This window comes from Carcharhinus amblyrhynchos, unplaced genomic scaffold, assembly GCF_965287045.1.
Source record: "Carcharhinus amblyrhynchos unplaced genomic scaffold, sCarAmb.v2.hapA scaffold_38, whole genome shotgun sequence".
In the NCBI taxonomy this organism is placed as follows: Eukaryota; Metazoa; Chordata; class Chondrichthyes; order Carcharhiniformes; family Carcharhinidae; genus Carcharhinus; species Carcharhinus amblyrhynchos.
This window is the reverse complement of record NW_027649779.1, coordinates 6795907-6823201: the sequence shown is the minus strand read 5'-3', so window position 1 is coordinate 6823201 and position 27295 is coordinate 6795907. Positions and strand designations below refer to the sequence as shown.

At 41.3% G+C, this 27295-nt stretch overlaps 1 pseudogene; it reads right to left on the bottom strand.

The window, feature by feature from the left end:
• Nucleotides 1–8459: 8459 nt before the first annotated feature.
• Nucleotides 8460–26944, bottom strand: LOC145362432 (Ig heavy chain C region-like; annotated as a pseudogene).
• Between the last annotated feature and the right edge of the window lie 351 nt (nt 26945–27295).

Sequence of the window (27295 nt, the reverse complement as noted above, 5' to 3'; positions counted from 1 at the left end):
CAGGGTGAGTTAATCAAACACAAGGACAAGAGTGGAGAAAGTTCACGTCTCTTTCTTGACACTTGGGATCCCGCAGGTGTTGGTTTCTGAAAATGGACCACCCTTCATCAGCCAGGAATTTGTGCATTGCATGAAGTAGAACAGAATTTGACACGTTCGGACAGTGCCCATATTACACACCATCCAACGGCCTCGTGGAACGAGAGGTCCAAGCAGTAAAAGCAGGTTAAAAAAAAATCCCACCGCCTCCTTGGATACCAAACCATCCAGACTGATCTTCAGTTACAGGACAATACCCCCCTCACCCACACCCCCCTCCACCTCCCCCACCTCCCCCACCCCCCGGACACTTCAGGAACTTTCAAGAGTTATTGGGTAGGCACATGGAGCACACCAGAATGATAGGGAGTAAGATAGCTTGATCTTGGGTTTGGACATAACTCGGCACAACATTGAAGGCCGAAGGGCCTGTGCTGTGCTGTTCTATGTTTCTATCTTTCTAGGTTGGAATCGATCCTGCTTCCTTGTCACGTTGAGGCAGCAAAGCTAATTGTATCTCTTAGTGAGAACCACACTGGATTTTTTTTCCCTCTTATGAGTGTGATCACGATTTGTGACAGCAATGTCTGAGTCATCAGTCTGTTTTTTTTTATTTGTCTAGTTTAAACAGATTAAATCCTCAATTAGATTAACATTCCTATTCATGTTGAACCCACTGTTAATGTTCTTAAAATTAATCCCTGTTTTGAGTTGAAACGGGTCAATCAGTGACGTTTATCTGGTTTTGCTGTCATTAACATTTCATTGTAAACAGTGAGGTATTTATGTAAATAACTACAGAAACAGAAATTCCAAATTAGATTGTTGACTGACAAAAACACAACAAATATTTCCCCACCAACACGGCACAGAAATAGAGATAACCATGCAAATCAATATTATTTATTCATCAGTTATGTGAAGAGGAAAAAGAAACATGATGATATCTCTGTTCAGAATTAGCAAATAATCGCTCTGATCCCGAAATAAAACGACACAGCAAATGTGTTTGTGGGAATTTTACGTGTTTCATCTCTAGTGGGCATAGATTTAACGTGAGAAAGGAAAGACGTAAAAGAGTCCAGAGGGACTTTATTTTTCACACAAAGAGTTGTGAGTGCCTGAAACAAGCTGCCAGAGCTAGTAGTACAGGTGGATACAATATTGTCTTTTAAAATCGCTTAGACAGTTATATGAGTAAGATGGCTACTGAGGGATATGGGCCAAACGCGAGCACTAGGGAGCATTTTACTAGTTTAAAAGGGGCGGCACAGATATGTTGGGCCGAATAGCCTGCTTCCATGCTGTAAAACTCTGTGACTGAACGACTGTTTCATCTTTCTAATTCTCCCAGATACCGATTACAGATGAGTCAGCCTCCGATTTAAATGGATGAAGGAGATATTATTATGTTGTGTTGTAAAGTACGATTGGCTGAGTGACTTGTCAGGAATTATGATTGTTGTATGTTTACAGAACGTAATTGATTTTGAAACGAGGCGGGAATGATCGATAAGAAAATCTGTAATTGATCTGTTATTCATTGTACACGTTAGATTCATTGGAACGGTTCTGCCGCTATATTCCAGAGATACTTAACCCTTCTGGTCAACTCCCAGCAGCTGTTTGTTGAGTTTTTGTTTTAAAAAAATGTTCCGTCCTTATACAGAGGTATCTGCCTCGTGACTTTTATATTCTCTGTAGTTAAAGACAATATTGGTCACTTCAAATTATCCCATAATACTAGTCACAATTTGGAAATTTGTCATCGATAATGTGCTTATGTGAAATACACTTCAGTCTCTTTGTTTCACCTCATGGTTTGCACCACTGCTCTGTATGTGTTCTCTATCTAGCTTGTGGTATGCCTGCCTTGAAATTGTTTCATCGGACAATGTACAGAGAGATTAATTCTGTTAAACCACGCTGCAGCGATGCCGATAGTGCTTTTAAGGAGCAGTGCAACGGGAGCAATTTCCTGCCTAGCACTGTCCTGCATCGCCCTCTGATGAAGCAGAGCCTTTGCTGTTTAGAATTATCTGAAACTCTTCAGTGACAGACCAGTTTATGAATGAAATCACCGATGTCTCCTCAATGTTCACTCATTCTGTCTCTGGATTTTATCACAAGAAGGCAGAGATGAAGGTGTTTTTACACGGGTCGATCACTGGGTGGCGCAGTGACTCTTTCAGGGAAGGGCCTTGAGTTCAACCACATCCCATACATGACTGGGGGGACATGCCTGTCTAGGAAAGTGGGAGAGGGGGTGGGGGAAACCCTATAATAGGGAAATGGAACGGAGTTGATGGGTTTTAGAGAACGGAATAAAGCCAAGCCAGAGATGGTTAAATTTTTATTCAATGTTTATTTTAAAAATTCAGAGAATATTTTAAAACGATTTTTTTTAAGTTAAAAAAGTGAACATAACGATCGAACATTACATTGAAAATAGAACACATGCACAGGGAATCCGTCAATATTTGGACATCTGTTACATACACCAAAAATAGAAAACAGGACATTAATCGGAAGAGGAATTAACAAATGCGAATAAGAAATAAAACAAGTTTCTTATTTATACATGAAATTTGAACTATGGGGAAACTATTAACTATAATTACATTATAACAAAAATGCCTCATACAATTTACTGAAAACTGAAATAAAATCTAAGGTAGCCTCAGTTACAGATTCAGAATGATAAGCTGGGAGAATTTTACTGATACAGTCACCGAGAGCTGATATTGTAGTTGAGCCGTACAGAGATCTTGATAATCAGCTGAGGGAAATCTTCAGCGTCCAAAGTTCAACCCGTCATTTGATCTGTAAGAGAAAGATACAATATTGAAGCAGATGTTTCTGATGCGGGACATTAATGTTAGAGTTTTTAATCAGTGAAACATTGAGAGATTTTTCAAATCCATTCTGCCAGTTTGAAATGTGAGTGAATTGAATCATCTCACCTTCACCAGAGTGACCACAGTGCTGTAGGACATGCTCAGGAAGAACAGGACGATGAATGTGGAAGCGGTTGTCCAGATGTTGCTGTTATCATCCTCATGGCCTTCAATCCAGATGCGGTCGGTGGGGTCTGGGGGCGGAGACCAGGAAATGAAATTAGATTACTTTATTTATCCAGGGAATCTTATTGTTATTTTTCTTTTCGCGTTCTCCTTCATAAACTGTTAATTCATTTTCTCTTATAATTTTCAATGTATATCGACTTTTAAGTTCAGGACACTCAGTAACTGACCTCTGTAACTATTTTCACACTTGATCTTTATGTACATTCCTTGGACAGTCCACATCAGAAAGCACTGAAGGTGGTTTCTTGAGAATCAGTTAATTTTCGAACTGTTTGTCAGAGTCCCTTACTGAAGAATATTATGAGAATATATGAATATTATTGAGGAACGTTCACTGATCAATGATTGTTTCCACAGATGGTGACTCATCTGTAAACTGTGGATGCTGCTGTTTAAGAACTGGGATGTAATTTCTGATCTTTTCTTATTTGTGGTGGTAATGGTTAGAAGATCACTAGCTTAATTCAGTTTCTCAACGTGTTTTCGCTGCAATGCACATTGGACGAGTTGTCGGTAGATAAGTCCATCAAAATTCATATTTAAATTTTACTTTCGTCATTTACCTACCATATGAATGTAAGATTTTGTATTTATGTGCATGTGCATGAGCATCTCGTGTTCTGCATTAATCTTTGGCTCTGAGTTAATATATGTACAAGAGTCTTAATATACGCGTTTATTTGCCTCCGTTTGTTGACTTGTGCAGTTGTGCGTCTGCATCTGTGTGTACGTGTTATTCTCCTGTCATTGTGTATGTATGGCTCTATTATTGAGTTAAATTTATGTATATGTATTAATGCCACCCTTAATGGATGCACATGCGTTTCTATCTATTACTATGTCTTAACTTCTGTCATTCTAGTAATGTTTGTTTCCTTTTCTGTTTGCGTTTGTTTCCCCATGTGTCTGTGTGTGTACCTTTTAACATGTATGTATGTGTATACGTGTTGATAGTTCTTCACAACGATATCTTGATATATGTTTGTGTTTCGATATGTAGTAATGTGTGCTATGGTATTCTGTTCTGTATGAGCATGCTAATGTTTATGTCTACATGTTTGCGTGCAAATGTTTTGCTGTCAGTTCATCTATATGCAGACTGCTTATTTGTTTATTTGCATTTCCATATATACCTGTTAATGTGTATAACATTGTGTGTCTCTATATCTATATTCCTGTCAGAGTGAATGTCTGCTAATATATATACTTATTTGAGTGTATGTATGTGTTTGTGCATTTATGTGGGTCTGCATGCACGTGTATTTGTCTGATTTGTGTCTATGCATGTATGTGTGTGTGTTCGGGTCTGTGTACCGACTCATGCAAGTGTATGTAGAAACAAAGAACAAAGAACAAAATCAGCCCGGGAAACAGGCCCTTCGGCCAAACGAGCCCGCGCCGCCATCTCAACACCACCAGTCCCCCTCTCCCCCCACGACCCTTGTTTAATGTTTTATGGCCATCCAGATTGAGGGAAACTGATTTAGGGACAATTTATTCCTGCCAATCAGCCTAACAGCACATCTTTGGGGTGTGGGAGGAAACCGGAGCACCCGGAGAAAACCCACGCAAGCACGGGGAGAATGCGCAAACTCCCACAGACATTGGCCCAAATCCATGCGTCTGCACAGCAATCAGTGATAGTCACTGAGCTGTCGTCTTGCCCAGTATCTTGTCCAGTTTAGGCACACACTACGACATGAAGCACTAGGCCAGTCCTGAACAACCAAGAGCAGCCCCAGTACGACCCATCGCGTGTATGCCCCTTGTTGGACACGAGGTGGACCGACTTAAAACCTGTGAATGAAAACAGAAAAACATTATTATCATACCATACCCATTGACATTACCAGGGACGTCCCAATGCTAATGACCCTTATTTAAAACAAGCTCCTATATCCACCCATCCCCAACCCAGTCATGTGCCTATCTAAGTTTCTCTTAAATGACTCAAGCGTGTTTGCCTCCACCACCTTACTTGGCAGAGCATTCCATACACCCACTACCCTCTGTGTGAAAAACCCCCCTCTAATATCTGTGTTGTACCTCTCCCCCCTCACCTTAAGTCCATGGCCCCTTGTCCTACGTGTCTCTATCATAGGAAATAGCTTACCTCTGTTAACTCTATCTATACCCTTCATAATCTTGTATACCTCTATTAGATCCCCCCTGAGTCGGTGTCTTTCAAGGGAAAAGAGCCCCAGTTTCTTCAATCTTTCCTCATACCCCAGTCCTTCCATACCAGGCAGCATCCTGGTAAACCTCCTCTGCACTGTCTCCAGAGTCTCCACGTCCTTCCGGTAGTAAGGCGACCAGAACTGGACGCAGTACTCCAAATGCGGCCTAACCAACATTCTGTACAACTGCAACATTAGACTCCAGCTCTTATATTCTATACCCCTTCCTATAAAGGCTAACATACCATAGGCTTTCTTCACCACACTCTCCACTTGCACTGCCACCTTCAAAGACTTGTGCACTTGCACCCCCAGGTCTCGCTGCGATTCTATACTCCTTACGGGCTTACCCTTTACCATATAACTCCCCCCTACATTATTCCGGCCAAAATGCATCACCTCACATTTATGGATTAAACTCCATTTGCCACGTATCTGCCCAATCAACCAGCCTATCAATATCCCGCTGTATTGCCAGACACTGCTCCTCACTGCCCGCCAATCCAGCCATCTTGGTGTCATCAGGAATTTTGCTGATCACGCCACCTACTCCCTCTTCCAAATCATTTATATGCACTACAAAGAGAAGAGGTCCCAGTACTGAGCCCTGTGGCACCCCACTAGTGACAGACCTCCAGCTAGAAAAAGACCCCTCCACAACTACTCTCTGACTCCTCTTTGGAAGCCAGTTCTCTACCCATCTAGATATCTGACCACATATCCCATGAGCTTTAATCTTCTGTACCAACCTACCATGAGGGACTTTGTCAAACAGCTTACTGAAATCCATATAGACGACATCAACGGCTCGTCCTTCATCGACCGTTTTTGTCACCTCCTCAAAGAATTCTACCAGATTTGTAAGGCAAGAATTCCCTTTGACAAAGCCATGCTGCGTATCCTTAATCAGATCGCAACGCTCTCAGTGCGCATACATCCTATCCCTAAGAATCCTCTCCATCAACTTACCTACCACTGACGTTAAGCTCACCGGCCTATAGTTACCCGGGCTATCCCTCCTACCCTTTTTAAATAACAGTACCACGTTCGCTATCCTCCAGTCCTCTGGGACCTCACTGGTGTCCAAAGAAGAGACAAAGATTCGCGTCAGAGGCCCAGCAATCTCATCCCTCGCTTCTCTAAGTAGCCTAGGATAAATGCAATCGGGCCCCGGAGATTTATCAGTTTTCATGTCATCTAAAAGCCCTAACACTTCTTCCCTCGTAATCGATAGATCTTTCAATTGGTCTACCGCTCCTTCAATGACCGTACTAGACATCAAGCCCCTCTCCTTCGTGAATACCGACGCAAAGTATTCATTCAGGATTTCCCCCATTCCCTCTGCCTCGAAGCACAATTCCCCACGTCTGTCCCTGAGAGGACCGATTTTACCCCTAGCCACCCTTTTGTTCTTAAGATAGGAGTAAAACGCCTTTGGATTCTCCTTAACCCTACCTGCCAAAGCCATCTGATGCTCCCTCTTTGCTCTCCTAACTCCCCGTTTGAGATCCCTCCTACTCTCTCTGTATTCCTCCAACGCTCTTTCCGTTCCCAGCTGCTTAGACCTGACATACGCCTCTCGTTTCTTCCTAACCAGGTCTTCTATATCTCTAGTAATCCACGGTTCCCTAATCCTGCCTTTCCCATCCTTCCTCCTAACCGGCACATGCCTTTCCTGCACCCTTTGCAGTTTTCCCTTGAAAGACTCCCACATGCCTCACGTGGTCTTGCCTTCCAGCAGCCTATCCCAGTCTACATCCCTAAGCTCCTGCCTAATCCGGCTGTATCTAGCCTTCCCCCAATTTAGCACCCTTGTGTGTTTTATGTGTATATGTGTGTGCTTTTGTACATATTTGATTGTGTGTGTATGTTGATGTTGAAATGCCTGTTTGTACAAGTGTGAGTCTATATGTTCGTGTGTGTGTGCGTGTGTGTGTGTGTGTGCGCGCGCGCGTGTGTGTGTGTACGACGACACCTGTATTTCTAATTGTGACAGTTTTGTGTAGTATTGTCACTGTGTATTTTTTTTAACTGTTGCTTCAGGTTTAACCGGCAATTGTTAACTGAATATGATCCAAACAATCCGAACAATGGGGCACATGTTCAGAATCTGCTGTTTAAGTTTCTTTTATGTGAGTGGCACGGTGATATCAGGAGAGTGAATGAAATAATTAATTGATGCACCTCAGAAACCTCAGTAACAGAACAGTGAAAACCGGGGAGGATTCAATTATGTGTTTAAATTTGTATTTCTGGAAATCAATGTCAGCACATGATTAACAGGAACAAGAGTGCTGAGACATTTTTGAAATATTTTGCATAGATATATATGCACACATTAGTTTATGTGTATTATATACTTCAGTGATACTTTGATAATGATAATGAAACTTCAAAATCTGTAGCTAAAAAAAGGAAGCTAATTTGTACTGTTTGCAACTGACTCCATCTTATAGAGCTGTTCCCTTCCAAACACACTACTTAGGGATAGGGAGGAGAGTGAGCTCATATTTTCCCTCTCTCTACCCTGTGATGCAATGTCCCTGATGGTTCTAACCACTGAGGGGGTGGAGATGCAGTAGACTAAATAATGACATCCTTCCTCTTTTCATTGAGGAAGTTGTGGTATATGAATTAGCTATTGATCCTTCCCTGTCTTTGTTGGGTGAGTAGGAATCCGGTATGTTAACAATTTCACTCTCCCTCAATCTGATGGGGGATTATTTCTCGATGATTATGTGTGACCCTCACTTCTGTTCAGTGGGTGTGATGCAGCAGCTTAAAGCTGACAATGAAAAGGTAAAGGCATGGACAATGAGAGAAACACAAACACCGAGATCTAAATATTGAGAATGTTTGCCGCAAATGTTGAAATTGTCTGATTTTTCCTCAGGGAGGAAAGACGGTGAATACATTTTGGAGAATCCTAGAACAAATGTGCTCTACTCTGTCTCTAAGACAGGGTGGATCTGAGCTGGGCGCATTGGTTCAACAAGACTTCGATCTGAGTCCTGAAAATATCTGACTCAAACCAAAAAAAAATCTACTGGAAGGAAAACTGAAAAGCAATCAATGAAGCGATTGGGTATTTCATTTATCGTTAGAGGAAAATTATTTTATTATTTTTATTGTAGTTTTTAACGTAACCAAGTGATACTCATTGACATGAATTAACAGTGTCCATCAGTGCAAGGAAATGTTCACAAAACTGGGTTTACCGCTGGATTTGTCAACTGTTCTGTTGATGATCTTCAAGGGGATGGCTTCATGTCCCACCACACAGGAGTAAGAAGCGCCGCTGGACCATTCCTCTGCTGCAATGGATAACCGGCTGTACATGAAGAAGGAGCTACTGCCGTTCTCCGCCACCACCTCGGTGTTCCTGTAGGTCCCGGGATTCACTGGCTTGTGGTTGACGGTCCACTTGACAAAGATCTCTCGGGGAGAGAAACCTCTCACTAAGCAGCTGAGGGAGACGAAACTCTGAGCGGAGACTTCTTCTGCCGAGGGCAGGAGGACAGAGACGACCGGTACCCGCGGATTTGGATCTGCAGAAAATGTACAATAAATATCAATAAACTGGAGAATTCTGGAGACAATGAAACCGCTGGTGAGATATCAGGAAAATGTGCTTCGATTTTGATTTTAAACGTTTCAATTTTTACTTCCAGCTTGGAGGACAGGTGAACACAATTGTTTTCTCAAATAACTAAGGGGGGCGGACTGGAAAGTGTCAGAAAGTTTACAGCACAGAATCAGGCCATTCGGCTCAAGTGATCTACTTTTCTTTTCAGTTTTTATTTTTGATGCTCCACATGAGGCTCCTCCCTTCTTCTTCATTCTAAACCCAATAACATCGCCTTCAGTTCACTTTTCACTCATCAACACATCAAACTCCCCATAAAAATATCAATCTGCCCAGAGTCGTTTAGTTCAGGGGAGACCATTAATGCACTGAATACTAAATATTGACTAGTACACTTTCACTGGAGATAGACACAGTGATGCATTTACATAGAAACATAGAAACACAGAACAGTACAGCACGGTAGGGCCCTTCGGCCACAATGTTGTGCCGAACAATGTCCGAACCCAAGATCAAGCTATCCCACTCCCTATCATTCTGGAGTGCTCCATGTGCCAACCCAATAACCGCTTGAAAGTTCCTAAAGTGTCCGACCCCACTATCACAGATGGCAGTGTATCCCACACCCCAACCACTCTCTGATTGAATAACCTACCTCAGGCATCCCTTCTATATCTTCCACCATGAACCTCAACGTTATGCCCCCTAGTAGCAGCTACATCCACCCGAGGAAATAGTCTCTGCACGTCCAATCTATCTCTACCCCTCATCATCTTATAAACCTCTATTAAGTCGCCTCTCATCCCCCTCCGCTCTAAAGAGAAAAGCCCCAGCTCCCTCAAACTTTCCTCAAAAGACCTACCCTCCAAACCAGGCAGCATCTTGGTAAATCTCCTCTGCACTCTCTCGAATCTTTCCACATCCTTCTTATAGTGAGGTGACCTGAACTGAACACAATATTCCAAATGTGGTCTCACCAAGGTCCGATACAGTTGCTGATAACTACACGGCTTTTAAACTCAAACTCCCTGTCAATAAACCCTGACACACTGTAAGCCTTCACTGTTCTATCCATTTGAGAGGCAACTTTCAAAGACCTGTGGATATGAACCCCAAGATCTCCCTCTTCCTCCACATTGCTCAGAACCCTGTCGTTGACCCTACCTTTATTGTTTCAATCTCTCAGCTCACCTGTTTCCTTGTGGATAGATGTTCTTAGAGGAGTCGGCAGATCCTGATGGCTCACCACGCACTCAAACACAGCCGCACTCAGCCAGGCTTGTGTCGAGATGTTTAATTTGCTGATCACGCTGTCAGGATCCGCTCCGGGCTTTTCGGCTATCTCTGATTTCAAATACTTCCTGTCTCGGATCCAGGACACGTTAACTCCATCAGGAGCATTAGAAATGATGCAGGTTAAGGTCACGGTCGCCTCCAGTAAGACCTGTTCTATTGGTGGTGGCTGTATCTTCACTGTGGTATCAAGGCACTGGAGAGGACCTGAGAATGAAAAATGAAAATCAACCCTAGTTCCCCTTCAGAAGCAGGACAGCTGTCTTCAGCCTGAAGAAGATGAAGTCGCCTTCAATATATCAACCTCTAACTATCACCTTTCAACATCGATGGGCGATGAAAAACCAGCTTGTTTTATGAACTTATTCCCTTTATTATAGTATTGTAGCAGCGGTGCCATTTTCATAAATCAACATTGCAGGATTCCCAAACAATACACCATCCTGAACTCAGGGAAAACAGTACTGGGCGTTAGTTTATACATAGGGTGGATGCACTTTCTGAAATTTTACCCCTATGCTGTGACTTGTGAAAGAGTCCGATCCCCACTTTCTCTCTAAATCTTACCAGTTGCCTCAGGGGAAGAAAACGTTGACATCAAGGCCATCTCTCTCACTATATTACTTCAAAATGGAAGTGAGCATTCCTTTAAGGGGAGGCAGTGGCATATGGTGTTATCAATGGGCATGTAACCTAGGGCAAGGTTCTGGAGACGCAGATTCGAATCCCATCATTGCAAATATTAAATCTGAATTCTATAAAAATGTATAATTAAAAGCTGAAATGATTGTCATGAAGCCATTGCTGTAAAACCTCTTCTAGTTCACAAATCCTCTTTAACAAGTAAATCCGCTGTCTTTATCTGGCCTGGTATGCCTGTGACTCCAGATTCACAGCAACGTGGTTGACATTGAAGTGCCCCCGGGTTTGGGAAATAAATGCACCTCTCATGAAGGGATAACAAACAATTGCTTTTGTGATGAAATTCTGAAGGAGGCCTTGTCCTAATGCAGCAAATTACATGAAAATAACTTACAAGTTATTCTATGCGTTGTACCAACATTAATAGGTCCCTAATTCTGATTAACATCAGAATTATATATGTTGCCCTCTGTTTGACTCTCTTACCCTGAGATGCGCTGATGTTCATACTCTGAGTGTCTCCTAGGTGAGTGACCTGGCAGGTATAGAACGCTTTGCTGAACCATTCCCCAGCGGAGACTGTCAGCCGGCTGCTGGCCGAGAAGTTCCCGTTCACTTGACAGGCGGGAGAGGTGACAATTCCTGAATCCATGGGTTCCCCATTCTTCAGCCACTTCACCGTCAGTGACCCTGGCTGGAAATCGATGATTGAACAGACGATGGTTGCAAATTTCCTGCTTGTCATTTCTTCACTGGAACTCATGGTGAGGATTACAGTTGGGGGGATGACACCTTCAACAAACACATGTTTACGCATCACTTGAAAATTCAATTGACAACAATTAAAATTAGTTCTTTTACTTTAGCACCAGAGCTGCCGATTTAAGAATTGTGTCCATGGTTTTGTTGAATTGGCAGGGAAATGGCAAATAGAATTCAACCGTCAAAAGTGTCACGCAATGCATTTGCGGAGGGCAAACAAAGCAAGGGAGTAGTCAATAAAACAGAAGGTTGAGAGAGATTGAGAAAATGCAATACCTTGTAGTGCATGTCCACAGCTGTTTCTCGATGGTAGGGCAACTGGACAAGTTGATCAAGAAAGCATTTCGGATTAATTCCTCCAATGTGTGAGGTATTGAAAACAAAATCAGTGATGTAATGATGGGGCTGTGTAACACACGAGTTAGGCCACGTTTGGAGTTTGCTGCATAGTCCTGGCCATCACGTTGCAGGAATGACGTAATGACTCTGGAGAGAGATGAGGTTTGCAGGAATGTTGCCAGGGCCTGAACATTGCAGCCATGAGGCGAGATTGAATAGGCAGGAATTGTTCTCCTTAGAAAAAAAGGAGGCTGAGGTGTGACGTAATTGTGGTTCACAAAATTATACGGGACGTAGGTAGAAATAATTCATTCCCCAAGTGGAGGCCTCAATCACCAGGAAGCATGATTATTTAAAATGTGTCTGTATCTGCATCTCAAGTGCTTTAACCGACAAGGCTACGAAGCAAGGACTAGAAAGTGGGCTTAAAATGAATGGCTAGTTTCTTTGTTGTCACTTTTGGACAGCACAGACATGATGGTCTAAATGGTCTCCTTCTGCACCGTAACATTTCGATGGTTCTCTCGTTCTGAGTAACTTGTCAGTCAGTAGATACTTACCTGGATTTTGCACAATTTACATTTTTCAAATTGATACAAATCGGTTATAACTAAGACCTTATACAGTTCAATCACAGCGCCCCTCTCTTACCCAGGTTTCACAACACTTACATGGCATTTCAACGCTCTTGTCTGAGTCACTGTGTCGAACCTCGCAGTCAATTCTGGGGCATTCTCTCGCTGAGTCAGTGATGGTTAACTGGCTGCTCAGTGTGTAGGTCCCCTTCGTGTTTCTCACTGACGGGTAAGTCTTAAACCCACTGGTGATTGGCTGCCCATTTTTCTTCCACGTCAGTTTGGAGACATGTGGAGAGTAATCCATCGCCAAACAGCCGTAGGTGACGGCGCCGTCGGAGTTGTGTTGCTGACAGGAGGAGACCAGGCTGTAGAGAGTGGGCGGAGACGGTGTCGCTGGGAAAGAATAGCCGATTGAACAAGTTAAACTCTCATTTGCGTTTATTAAGTCATGAATCATGTTGTTACAAATATGTTTCTATATTAGATATAGCTCTTGGTGTTATATGGGTTCTAGGTATGATCAGGATATTGATGAGGGATATGGGTAATAGGTATGATCAGGATATGAATGAGATCTGACCAAAGTGAATGGCGGAGTAGGCTCAGAGGGCTAAATGACCACTCCTGCTTCTATTTTCTGTGCTTCTATCCTGAACATTGATTAGAATTATGAACTTATCCTAATATTTCCAGATTTAATCCTATATCTACCTTTAAGATTGTGTTATTTCTATCAATTGGGAAAAGTCATCTCTGAAGAAACTCACATCCCTGTCTCCACCTCTAGCAAATTAAGAAGAAAAATACATTCATACAGTGTCAAAATGGCATATCATTCATTGGATTAACAAAGAAGAGCAAAGATTGTCTCAATTGTTGCAGCAACTATTTATTTCTCAAACAACAACATCTTACTCATTCAACGAGAATATGCTGCAGGTGTCACACAAATCGGGGTGTCGGTGTTCACTCGGGGAAGACTTTCAAGGTTGTCTTTTTATCAGGGTGGAATTGTATTGTCTGTGTGTGTGTTGGCGGGGGGGGGGGGGGGAATGTGTGGGTGTGTGTGTGAATGAGTGTGGGTGAGTGAGTGAGGATATATGAGAGTGAGTGAGTGAATGTGTGTGACTGTGAGTGAGTGAGAGGGTGAGGACGAGTGACTCAGGGTGAATGAACGCCATTGAGATTCTGAGGGTGAGTTTGTGAGTTTGAGTGAGTGAGTGAGAGTGAGTGAGTGAGGGACAGTGAGTGAGGGAGAGTGAGTGAGGGAGAGTGAGTGAGGAAGAGTGAGTGAGGGAGAGTGAGTGAGGGAGAGTGAGGGAGAGTGAGGGAGAGTGAGAATGAGTGAGAATGAGTGAGGGAGAGTGAGGGAGAGTGAGAATGAGTGAGAATGAGTGAGGGAGAGTGAGGGAGAGTGAGGGAGAGTGAGAATGAGTGAGGGAGAGTGAGGGAGAGTGAGGGAGAGTTTGTGAGTTTGAGTGAGTGAGGGAGAGTGAGTGAGGGAGAGTGAGTGTGGGAGAGTGAGTGAGGGAGAGTTTGTGAGTTTGAGTGAGTGACGGAGAGTGAGTGAGGGAGAGTGAGTGAGGGTGAGTTTGTGAGGGAGAGTGAGTGAGGGAGAGTGAGTGAGGGTGAGTTTGTGAGGGAGAGTGAGTGAGGGAGAGTGAGTGAGGGAGAGTGAGTGAGGGAGAGTGAGTTTGTGAGTTTGAGTGAGTGAGTTTGAGAGAGTGAGGGAGAGTGAGTGAGTGAGGGAGAGTGAGTGAGGGAGAGTGTGAGTGAGGGAGAATGTGAGTGAGGGAGAGTGAGTGTGAGGGAGAGTGAGTGTGAGGGAGAGTGAGTGAGGGTGACTCAGCGAGGAAAGGTAGATAAGGTAGGGAGAAAGAGTGAAGATTATGAGTGAGGATGAGAGATTGAGGGTGAGTGAGTGTGGGTGAGGGTGAGAGAGTCAGTGAGCCACCTCCTCCTCTTCCTCTCCATCGATCTTTTCCCGATTCTCTCCATTGATCAGCTTTCAGTAACAGGGCTGTGTAAAGTCAGGAATCAGTGTAGATCACCGGGCAGCTGCTTTAATGTCGGGGCCTTTCTTTCAGAAACACGGATCAGCGAACAAATAGACAGACTGAGGGAGCTGGAAGGGAAGCTTCCAGCAAAACTAGGGTCACACAGGAATCAAACACCAAGTTTACACCAGTATTGGGGAGCCAGGCGGACTGAGTCTCAGCCAGATCCCTTCTTATTGATTGTGTCTTTGTGTCCGGTGTAACACATGGAAATCCCTACTTCTGACCTCATGTTGGATGAAATGTGTCATTGATGAAGCAATAGAAGATTGTTGGTCCCAGAACAGTCCCCTGCCGGACTCCTGCAGTGATATCCGAACTTGGATGAACTTAGATGTTTGATCTCCATCAACCATTACCATCCAGCTTTGTGATAAGAATGACTGCAAACCGAGAAGAATTTCCCGCCGACTCTTATTGACTTGAGTATTATCGGGCTTTTCGATCCCACCCTCATTCAAATTCTACCAGGCGAGGGGGGTGGGGGGGCGGAGGTGGTGTTGAGGGAGAGGTGTGATGACACGATGGCACTGTGATTACCGCTGTTGCCTCAGTTCGAATCCCGATTTGGGTCACTGTCTGTGTGGAGTTTGCACGTTCACTCCGTGTCTGCTTGGGTTTCCTTCGGGTGCTCCTGCTTCCTCCCACAATCCAAAGATGTGCGGGTTCGGTGGATTGGCCATGCCAAATTGCCCCTTAGTGTCAGGGGGGTCTAGTAAATGCATGTGCTTATGGGACTAGGGCTTTGGCGGGATTGGTGTTGATTCAGACTCGATGGGCTGAATGGCCTCCTTCTGCACTGTAGGATCCTATGATTCTATTCTATGATATCAAGGACAGTCACTCTGACGTATGTGAGATGGAAATTTGTAAGAGGGTGTGTGTATGTGTGATGGAGAGAGAGAGAGAGAGAGAGGCAGACAGACAGAGTCAGAGAGAGAGAATGTGTGTGTTACAGTGCCTGTGTGTGATAGATTGCGTTTGCACGTCTGTGAGACAGTGGACTGTGTGTGCAAGAGGGGAGAGTGTGCGTGAGAGAAAGGGTGTGTGAGATGATGTGTGTGTGTGTTTGAGAGAAATAATGTGTGTTTGAAGAGTTATTATTTGTGTTTGACGGTTTGTCTCTTCTTGAAAGTGCTTGTGTGTGGAGAGGCGGGGACAGTGTGTGTGGAGAGTCTGTGTGAGATTTTGTGCGTGATTGAGTGTGTGTTTATGTGAAAAGGAGAGTGTCTATGTGAGGTAAAGTGTGTCTGTGAAAGAGAGTTTGTGCTTGAGGGGGAGGGTATGCTCACATACCTCTCCAACACTTTGGAGAGAGTGATGCATTCACGTGAAAGACAGTGAGAGAGAGAGGGGGTGCCTATTGGAAAGCAAAATATTTTCGTGAGTGTCTGAAAGTATGCATGGGATCGCATAGCAGTGAGAAAGATATGTGCAATGTGTGTGGGTGGTAGAATAATGTGTTTGAGTGTGTATGTGTGTGTGTGTGTGTGTGTGTGTGAGAGAGAGAGAGAGAGAGCGAGAAAGAGAGAGAGCGAAATACTTGTGTGTGTGTGTGTGAGAGAGAGAGTTGTGTGTGAGAGTGTGTTCGAGACATGAGTGTTTTTTTACCCGTGTGTGAGACAGTGGTCTGTATGTGCAAGAAGAGAGGTGTCCGTGAGAGACAGGATATGCGAGATAGATAATGTGTGTGTGTGTGAGAGACTGTATGTTCGAAGAGTTATTCTTTGTGTGTGAGGGTGTCTCTGTTCTTCAAAGTGTGTGTGTGTGTGTGTGTGTGTGTGTGTGTGTGTGTGTGTGTGTGTGTGTGTGTGTGTGTGGAGAAAGAGAGAGGCGGGGACAGTACATGCGAGCGAGAAAAAAAGGGTGAAAATTAGAGTGGATGTGTGAGTGCATGTGAGTGAAATAACTGTTGAGAGAACATGTGTTTGTGGTAGTTGGAATGTTTAAGAGAGATACCTTGTGTATACATGCGTGTTCGTCTGTGAGAGACGGAGAGCTGGTGCATGTGAGTGAGAGGATGTTTGTGAGAGACGGTGTTTGAGAGCAAGATTGTGTATGAGTGAGACAATGTGTAAGGGACTGAATGTGTGAAAGAGAGAGGAGTATATGCCGATGTGAGAGAATGTGTGTGCAAGTGCTCGTATGAGATAGAGAGATTGTGAATGCGAGAGAGATGGAGTGAGAGTACGGAAGAGGGAATGTGAGCGGGATAGTGCATGTGTGTGTTCGGGTGTGTGTGTGTGTAAGGGAGCATGCGTGCCTGAGCCTGCTTATGTGAGAGACTATGGTTGTGTATAAGAGAGCGTGTTAGTGTGTGCGCATGTGTTTGTGATTGTGAGAGAACCAGTATGAGAGAGCAAGAATGTACAGGTAGTGTGTGCAAGAGAGATAAAAAAAACACGCATGTGTGCGTGTGTGTGTAAGAGAGAGACGTGCGTCTGCAAGAGGAATTATGAGAGAGCATGTATGAATAAATGTGAGCCAGCTTGAGCATATGTGACAGAGTCCGGAAGACAGAGTGCATGTGAGAGTGCGTATGCGAAAGTGTGAGACCGTACATATTTGAGAGAGTGTGTCTATGTGTAAGAGAGATTGCGTGTGGGTGTGTGTGCGTGTGAGTGCTTCTGTGTATGGGGTCTGAAACTGATAGTATGTATGTATTTGTATTTGAGAATGCATGTATAACGTGGAAGAGAGAGAGAGAGAGAGAATGTGCATCTCAGTGTGTGTGAGAGAATCAAGTGTGAGTATGTATGTGCTGCATGTGTGAGAAACTACGATAATGTGTTTCTGTGCATTCGTGTGTGTGAGGGTGTGTAAGTCTTTATCTGGCTGGTTCAGTCTGGAAAAGCCCCCTTACTCCACACATACTCACTGGGACATACAGTAAGTGTGAGTCACAACTGAGCACAATACGCATCGCGGGCCAAGGGTTGGAAAGACATTTAAATCGTTGACAAGTCAGTCACAATTGATTAATTCTTCTTTCTTCAATGAGCGAAATTTGTAAAAACTCAGGAAGTTTGACATATTCCAGGGCAAAGCCACCCACAAGATTATCCGCCCCCTCATTTACCCTATTCACTCTCTCCATCACTAACAAGCAGTGCCAGCACTGTGTGTATTATATACAACATGCACTGCAGCAACTCACCAAGGCTCCGTAGAATACACTGTCCAAACCCGCTGCCTTTACATCCCAACAGGACAAGGTCAGCAGCCACATATGAACACTATAACCTGCAAGCTCCCCTCCAAAACACACACCATCCTGACCTGAAACAATATCTCAACTCATTCATAATCGCTGGGTCAAAATCCTGGAACTTTCTGCCTAACAGCAGGGCGGATGCCTGCAGCATATGCACTGCAGTCATTGAAGAATGCTTCATATCGACACTTTCTCAAGGAACTTTTAGGGAAGATTAAAATTCTAACTGAGCAAATAACTCTAAAATGCCTTTAGAAGATTAAACAAAAGATGCAAGTAAATTTGCCCCGTGAAGTTTCATACTGAATAGGACAGGGACTGTTAGATTACGGAGCACGATATCGTAAATCTCACTTCGCATTTGTTCATCGAACATTCCCAAAGCCGGCACATCACTACGTAAGAATCACACAATTCTCCCTCTACAGTCTGAACTTTCTGCTCTCTCTGATGGTCACAATAGGCTTTAGGGATTTCATTTCTGAGACGCCGAGTCAAATATCAAGTCAAACTGCTAGAAACGGTGAAACAGTTGAGTGCCCAGCAGATAGATTTTTTTTTCAATCTATCAATTTCATTCAGACTGATTGATCAATGTTCAACTCACAATAGAACATCAATAACCTATTTTAAATTAAACTGTTATTCATTTCAGAACTCCTTTCGACTTCTCATTATGTAACTATCTCACTCCTCGAAAACAATGTAAAAAATGCCGTTTCGCTGAAAATGAGCAATCAAAAATAAGAGATTCAGGACAGTTCAGTGGCCCTAACAGAGATGCAGTGACACAGTAATTGTTCAATGTCCCTAACAGAGCTGCAGTGACACAGTAAGAAGTCAACAAACCAATATGCGTAAGAGAGATTGAGTAACACAGTAAGAAGTCAACAAACCAATAAACATTTGCTTTGAAAATCATTGCCAACAAAAAAAACAAGGAAAAACATTTTATTGAGCTGATCATAGCTGATGAAATAAAGGTTTTGTTTCTGAATTCATTTTCGATACAATTAAATACTCTCTAAAACGGATTGTATTTTGCATGCCAGTGCAATATTCAAGTGTTTTTTTGTTTTTAATTAATCAGCACCAATATTATATTTTAAGTTCTTGTTAATTGGCAGTTCGTTCTCCTGTCAGCTGTTTTGAACTCAGTAATAAAATGGGTTTGCAATCATGCCAAACGTGCTTCTCCCTCCAACATTGTTAAATAATTAAGTTACAATTCAATCTTAGACAATGTTAAACAATAATTAAAATTACTGAATGGAAACTTTTAGACATCTGCCATTCATTTACTTCAGTTTAATCATATTGTCATACTTTATTTTCACTACAAATAATTTATTATGATCTACAAACATGTTAAAAATGCATACCTCTGAGTTTGGATAGACTATAATGGCCTGGCAGTTTAAAATCAATAATACTGCTTCCGAGATATAGTAATTTAGACCATCCACATAACTTAATTACTGAACACATTGTTTAATTAAAGAAAAGCTGAATTATACCGTGCAAACACAAAGAGTACAATTGATTCAAATCCGCTGTAACACTATAACGTGATGCAGGATGTAAGTTTTTCTTCATCATAATATTTAATAAGAATTAAACACAAAGTTCAGATAGAGTCAATTCTTCTATTCTATCATTTATTCTTCCCATAATTCTATCCTGTGTTCAGCAGTAATTGGAGACATGATGTCATTATTAACTGCAATGCTAATATTATTTTTATAATCTTTATAACATAACATTTTTATATAAATTAATCTTTTTAAATTTCAAACATTTATTTGTCAATCTCTAGCCAGTTCCCGTTGATAATTTACTACAACTCAAACACAATCATGTGAACAATGTTGCTTGAGTGTCAGCGAATTACATTTGTTAGAAAACTCTGTTCACTCTGTCAAATTTGTACAAACTGTTTGATTCTAACTGATCAAATTCGACAACAAAAATAAACAATATAAAAAATTAACCTGATGTTCATTTTAGAACTGCCTTTGCCTTTTTAAAATCTCCCTGTCTGTCTCAAATCCCAAAAACTGGGCAAAAATGTATTTTTTTTTTCTGAAAATGAGCACATCAAATGTAACAGATTCAGGGTAGTGTAATGGCCCTAACAGAGATACAGTGAAACGTAATTAATGATTTATTTTAACATGTCAGCATCAGTTAACATGAATAAAATGCCCTATCATATATATTCTTTTTCCGAAAGCTTTTTTTGCTTTATCCCTACCAAAATATTCAAACGTAGTTTTATTTTCATTTAGCCAGAACCGCTCAGTATCACTGAGTTGTAACAATGCAAAAAGAATTGAGAAACGCCAAACTATTTCACAAATTTTGAGATGAGATTAGTAATTAATTATCTCGATATCTAATTAAAAAAAATACTTGGAAGGAATAATCTAGTTGCAACTGCATAAAAAAATACAAAAATCCGATACAAAAATTGTCAAAAAGCAACGTCTTATTCTGCAAAACTCGTATTCCTGTGAATGCGAACTTAATCTGGGATGTACCGATTAATGCAAAGTATCTTGTTCAACTGAGCGCTGCTGTGAAAACAGCAGGTTATCATTGAAATAGCTTCTGGAATTGTCACAAAATATTTCCAGTCTGGAAAATGTTCTGGTCATGTTAATTGTGTGAAAAACACAACAGAACTATTAAAGGGGATTGCTGCCAAATTATTCATGTAAAATAATCTGAGGTGAATCTGGAGTTATATTACTGATTACTAATTGTTTGACGTATAGTTTTTTTACTATAAAACTTGTTCATGAGAATTTTGTGATTGCAGCAAAGACTTAGTGTCCGAATGAGCGTTGTAAGTCATGACTTACTTGAATTTGTGTGTTAGCTAAAATTTATAAAAATGTTGTGATGTCTTGTAGTTTTTTTGTCCCCAAACCTGCTTGTTTTCTCCCTACAAGGATTTCCGAACTCAAAGATTGTTTGTGTTCAACCAGAAAACATCTAAACTCTCAACGGCACCGTTAAGACACTATTTAAACAACGCAATAATAATGCCACAAAGCCAAACATTTCACAAATTTTAAACATTCCCAGTGACTGCACCACAGAATCTCCTCAGCAGAAAAACAAAAAAAAATACATCAATGAAGGAATGAATCCGTTTCTCAAAAAAACAGCTCAATTATCCATGCAACAGAATCAAATGTAACATTGCAAAAAAAATCTCAATATCGAATCTAGCAAACCAGCTCTTAACCAATTATTAAACTAAACAGAAATCTGGGATAAAACTAATAGCATTGCGAGGACGTGGAATATGTCCAAGAAATTAGTATAACAACTTTATCACATTTTATTTATATTAGGTCACATTTCAAACATATTTAAACATTTGGATGATAAAAGTTCCAGCCATCAAATGCCTCCGAGATTAAACATTGCAGGTATTCTAAATTGTGAATGCAGTAACAAACTATGTTCTAAACGAGTGGTGTAAACCGCTATCCCCTCAGGTTTTAAACATACAAATACAATAAAGCCTGTCTGGTTTCTGCTTGCATCATGCGTTAAGCAGTTGCGAATCCGCAGAATGTTGGTATTCAATCACAAAACGTGTTACAGCTCAGTGTCACTAAGTTCAAACAATGCAGAAACACAAAATTAATTCACAAATTTTACGTATTTAAAGTCACCCAGATACATAATCTCCTCACCAGAAAAAAAAGCACGCTGAGAGACTGAACCCGGCTTCATGCAGAAGCAGCACAATTCTACAAACACTAACAACAGAATCAAATGTAACATTTACAGAAATGTTTAATATAAATTCCAGCCAATTCGCCCATCAAAGTAATTAATGTTTACAATAACCAGAAAATATTGCATAGCAGCACCAGCACTGTGAGTGAGTGGAACATTTTCACTGGATAAATATATACATTTTAGAATTTAAAAAAAAATATTGGGTTAGATTTCAAACACATGTGTAGTAGATAATACAACACGCAGCCACTAGATGTCGCCGAGATTAAACACTGCAGAAACGCTGAACTGTTCAACAGACGTTCGGCTTTTAAAATAACACAGCCACACAGTAATGTCAACAGATAAATACAAAATCACAACAACTTGGAATTGAATTCCTCAGCAGCACCTATTGCCAAGAAACAGCGGAATTCTAAAACCCCTTTGCAGCAGAATCACAGGAAACATTCTAACAATTCACAATCGGCAATCCACCAAACCCACATATATGGAAACAAATGAACTATTAGTATGGACAAAAAAATAAAACGAAGGCACATGTTCACCAGTTACTCAATAAGTGCATAGCTCTTACCTGCAGTCACCGTCAACATGGTCCCTTGTCCCCAGTAATCGAAGTAGTCAGCTGTCACAGTGAGACACAGCATGACAAATACTGCTGCCGGCTGTTTACTGTAAAATACAGAGATTTGATTTTACTGCTATTTCGAAAGCTTGTTTCCATGCTGTTTAAAAGTGAGCCAGTGAGATACTTCATTTTTTACTGGTCATGATATTGATAAAGGGAGTTAGGAACCTTAAAACTTTCTGTGCGTATTCAGCATGTAAATAAATAAAATAAATCTGAAGTTCTATAACAATTTTAAGTTATAAAGCAATGCTGCTTCTACCTATTATTTTGTTGAATTTTCATTTTTTTTTTGTCATTCGGCAGTGGTACTGATCACATATTAAGGAAAGTCCTTCTCTGAGGTTTTTGTATGAGGATGTCGCTTTTCTGAGCACTGTGACCCACTGATATAGACCACAGCGGCACAAACCCGTACAAAAACTGCACTAACTCTGTTCAGTACTGTCGCTCAACATTCACTTCAAATGGACCATCAGTTCTGCTCTAATTTAAAATATAGGCAGCTATTTATATAACACAATGTGACAGAAATATTAAAGCGAGCAATTTGTCCAGTGTTGTAATTGCTGAAACTACTATAAGTGAAAATCTCACCCTGTTATATCTGTGAATTTGTTAGATTTGCTTTCTTTGCAACTTTTTTTTAAAGACGATAATGGTTTGGCTCTGACCACTGTCGGCTATATCACGTTTAATACAGATATTTACCTTTCGGTTATAATGGAAGTTGCTGAATTCCGTCTCGAGCTGTTCGTGTCCGGGTCCAGCCCTGGTTCCTCTCGCTGTGCCATTTTGCACAGTAATAGATGGCGGTGTCTTCGATTTTAAGGTTCGTCATGGCCAAAACGGAGTTGCTGTTTGAAAGGTCTTTGGACGGAGTAAATCGATTCTGAATCCCTGGGGCGTAGTAGACGGTGTAAGATGAATCGTAGTAGAGGGTCAACCACTCCAACCCCTGCCCGGGAACCTGTCTGATCCAGCCCATCCAGTAGCTGCCAAGATTGAACCCACTGGTTTTACAGGTCAGTCTCAGGGAGCCTCCGGGAGACCCGGTCTCTGCCTCGGGCTGAGTCAATACAACGGCCGACTGGACATCTGTAAAAATAGATCAAAGAACCCGAGGATTAAACTGGTGACATTATTGCTGACTCTGGAACATTCCAGAGATAGGCTAACATTAAGACCGTAACAGTGGGAGATTTGGACAATAATAATAATAATAAAATACTCACGGGATAAGAAAGTCAACAACAAACTGAGAGAAATGGCCGACCTCATCTTTCTGGTGATTTGGGGGAAATGGTTGTGTCAGGAACTCAGTGAACAAACCAGCTCCCGGGCTGTTGGATTCCGGTCCCAGTGAGCGGTATTTAAATACCCGGCAGAAGGGGGCGGCTCTCCAGGCGCCGCCTGTTGATTCCCTGCTGGAGGCGGCGCCTGGATCCACGTCCCACCTTCCACACCCCCAACAGAATGGACTCGGAGATTTACAATAGATTAATATTAAAATGGGCATTTTATCTGTATCGGGATATTTGTTTAGCTGAATCTGTTCATTGTATTGTCTCCATTATTTCTGATGATTATATTGCAGTTCAAAATTTTTTAAATTTAAAACAAAACAAATTCCTTTGTAAATATGGTGCTCTTATTACCACGCCCCCAAGACGAACACAAATCAAAAAAATGCTGAAATAACATTTTTGGTAAATAAAGAGTCTATTTCGCAGCAATTCCGAGTCTCTGTCACATTACAATAATAAAGCATAATTAATCAAAACAATTTTACCGATTTCTGTAATTAAATGCGGGGCATGAACAAAATGATTCTATTTTCTGTGTGGATGACTATCACTGTACAATTTGGGTTTGGAGATGAGAAGAAACTCTTACAGAAAACAATGTTTCTCCTTATATTTGTCAAACTGCCCAATCTCGAAGACAGCCCTTTGAAAATAGTAAGAATCCCATCTTCTTGGTAATTAAATAAGGAGTTGACAGAGAAACATAAAATTAAATCTAGTTTTGACGGAGCAGTTAATGAATCGGAAAGGACACGGAGATCATTAAAGTTCTTCTTCAGCATCCAAATCATTGCAGCTCACTCTATTGGCCACCGACTGCCGAATATTCACCGGTATTGTGAACACAGGATATCAGGACTTTGCGGCACATTGCACAATATCACAAGAATAAATGTTTTATCTTCCAGTGAATCAGGTTATGAACTGATCATTTCTCCACTCATTGGCAGCTATGAGAGGAACTCTTCAATAACAGAAATCAGATTATACTGTACAATAGAACACGGTAAATCGGATATAAAGAAACACTGCTGTTTAAATGAGGTGCAGAACTTTCAAAGTATTCCAGAAATCCCCGCTGTTCATGTCAATTTTATGATGTTCTTTTAATATTACTTCAGTACATTTTTGCCACTGCTCTGATCCCAATTGACTGGGGAAATTGGGACCATCAAATTCTCTGTCTCGCATTTCATAAAGAGATTAATAAACAAACTTTAATTATTGGAATGACATTTACTTGGAGGCTATACAAATGAAAAAAAAAACATCTGGTCACTTTATTGTTTTGCGATACTATTTACTTACGTAATGAACAGAACATTGAAAGAAAATATTTGATTCGAATGATTACGATTTAAAATGGGTCTTTCTTGTGGAAATGAAACATTTACAGTTTAAATGTTGGAATCCCATTTTGTCCATTCAGCTTCACGCTAATCTGTCCCACACAGTATTTGGCAGCAATCCAGGCTGCTGTCAAATGCTCAAAGTTATTGACAGGAAACATCTGGCGCTGTTTGTGCAGTAGCTCAAAGATATGTTTCCTCAGTACTGACCGCTTGGCTGCAAGCCAACTTAAAACCCTTCACGTTGTCAATAAGGTCTATTTATAATCAAATCTACCCAGCAACAGTACTGGAGGCACTTGAATGTTTTTATTGTTGTAAATCTAGATGATTTTTTTCCCATCTCTAAAGAAAGGAAAGTTATGCAGCTTCTCTGGCACCCTGTTTGTAACAATGATGATTTTTTTCCCAACACATCAGGATATTTTGATAGATGGCTAGAAAGAATTACAGGAAAATTGAGAGATGTCTCAGAGAGACAATACATGAACATATATTTTTGTATTTTACTTCTCTTTAAGTTTTCATGGGATATTTGGTTGGAAAGACCATCACTTTTTGCCTGTCCCAAATTCCCTCGAACTGATTGGTTTTCCAGGCCACATCTGTAGATATTAAAAAGTCAGCTTTTTAACTGTCCACCTGGAGTCATATCCTTGTATCTATTCCAGATTTATTAATTGAATTCAAATTCCACCAGCTGCGATGGCCCGATTTACATCTCTGTCCTCACATCATTGTCCTGGGCCACTGGATCACTGGATCAACTAAATTAATATTATGCCGCAATCCCCGCAAACAATAAGTGTATTCCTGTGTTGATGCAGGAATGAATGACATTTAAATGAATGGTGTTTGGATGAATGCCAGTTTGATGCCTGCATATTTTGATTGAGGAATCAGTGAATGGATTGTTGGAAGCAGTGAAAAATGGTATTGAAAGATGCTCTTCTACATATCAACATTTGCAATTCATTATTTGTTAAATTGAATCAGCTCCTTTATTCCATTTCTGGCCGTCTAATACCTTCAGTTCTTTCAGACTGTCTGAGGGAAATCCATCCCGAGTTTATCAGGAGTTTGCAAACTGATCCTCACGAAGAGAAGGACGAGGTATTCCTGCGGCTCGGATGGTTCATTTCTCTGCTGATGCTGAATCTTCATATCCAGAATAAACAGAGATTAAACAGAATAAACAGATGATTAGTTTGAGGAGGGAGGATTGTAATATTTGAAACATGCAGTTCTTTCACATACAGCAAATCAATCCGCATGCCCTCAGCCAAATTACTGAAGGTAACAAGGTGAAAATTAAATGAGGCAGTAACAAAAATATTGTGAGACTCACTGGACAACGACAGCGGTTATATTGCTTCCCAAAACAGTGTAATAATGAATCGGGATTTAAAGATTCATTAACTTCACTCGAGATACAAATGTTTCATTAATATCATCACTTTGAAAATCTCACACCCCAACTATGTACCAGGACTTTCTGTGTGACTCTGAGGTGATGACTTGTCAATGAAGCTCAGAGGTTGCTGGGTAGCTGTTCATTATCCTCGGTCTGAATTAATTCCATTCCTCATTGAATTCCAGGACAGATTTTATTCCTTGATGACAAAACGGCCAATATATATTGTCAGTAAATGTTGGTATCAGTAAATGATATGAAGCAAAGTGCCATTCTATGTCGTATAGAAAGAAATACTGAAAATAAACAGAAAATGATGGAAAATCTCAGCAGGCCTGACAGCATCCGTAGAGACAGAATAGGGCCAACGTTCCGAGTCTGGATGCTGATTCGGCAGAGCATTCCTGATGCCCTGGCGAGAGGATCATTGTTTCTAACAAGGTGTCAGAGAAGTTGTGTAACTTTCTTGTGAGGTGGGAATAGTTTAAGTTTACTGTTTAATGTTATCCACTATTTCAAGCCACACACAAGTTACATCAGTTCACATACCGATCCCAAAAATCATACTCAACTTCTCCATCCTAACTAATCTAATCATCACCTCAATCACTAACTCTATCCTAATTAAAAAAACTTCCTAATCCCGATCCACCCCCATCAATTCCCACTTTCATCATCCTCTTCAAATTTCTCCAGATATAAAACGGTCATCCTGACTCAAAACGTTATGTCTATTGTCTCTCCACAGAGGTTGTCAGACCTGTTGAGAATTTTCAGAATTTATTATTTTTGCTTCAGTTTGCAGAGTCCGCAGTATTTTGTTTTTTTTTCTCAAAATGCTGAATATAATTGGTGGAATAATTGTTTACCTGTATGAATTGATGATAACTGGTAGATTGGAACAACGCCGCCTGGAAATTCCCCTCCAAGACACTCATCAATCTCATTTCGACATATATTATCGTTCCTATCCTGTCGCTGAGTCAGAATCCATGACCACCCTCCCAAACAGCACATGGGATTACCTACACTGCAGGTTTTGCAGCGGTTGAAGAAGGCAGC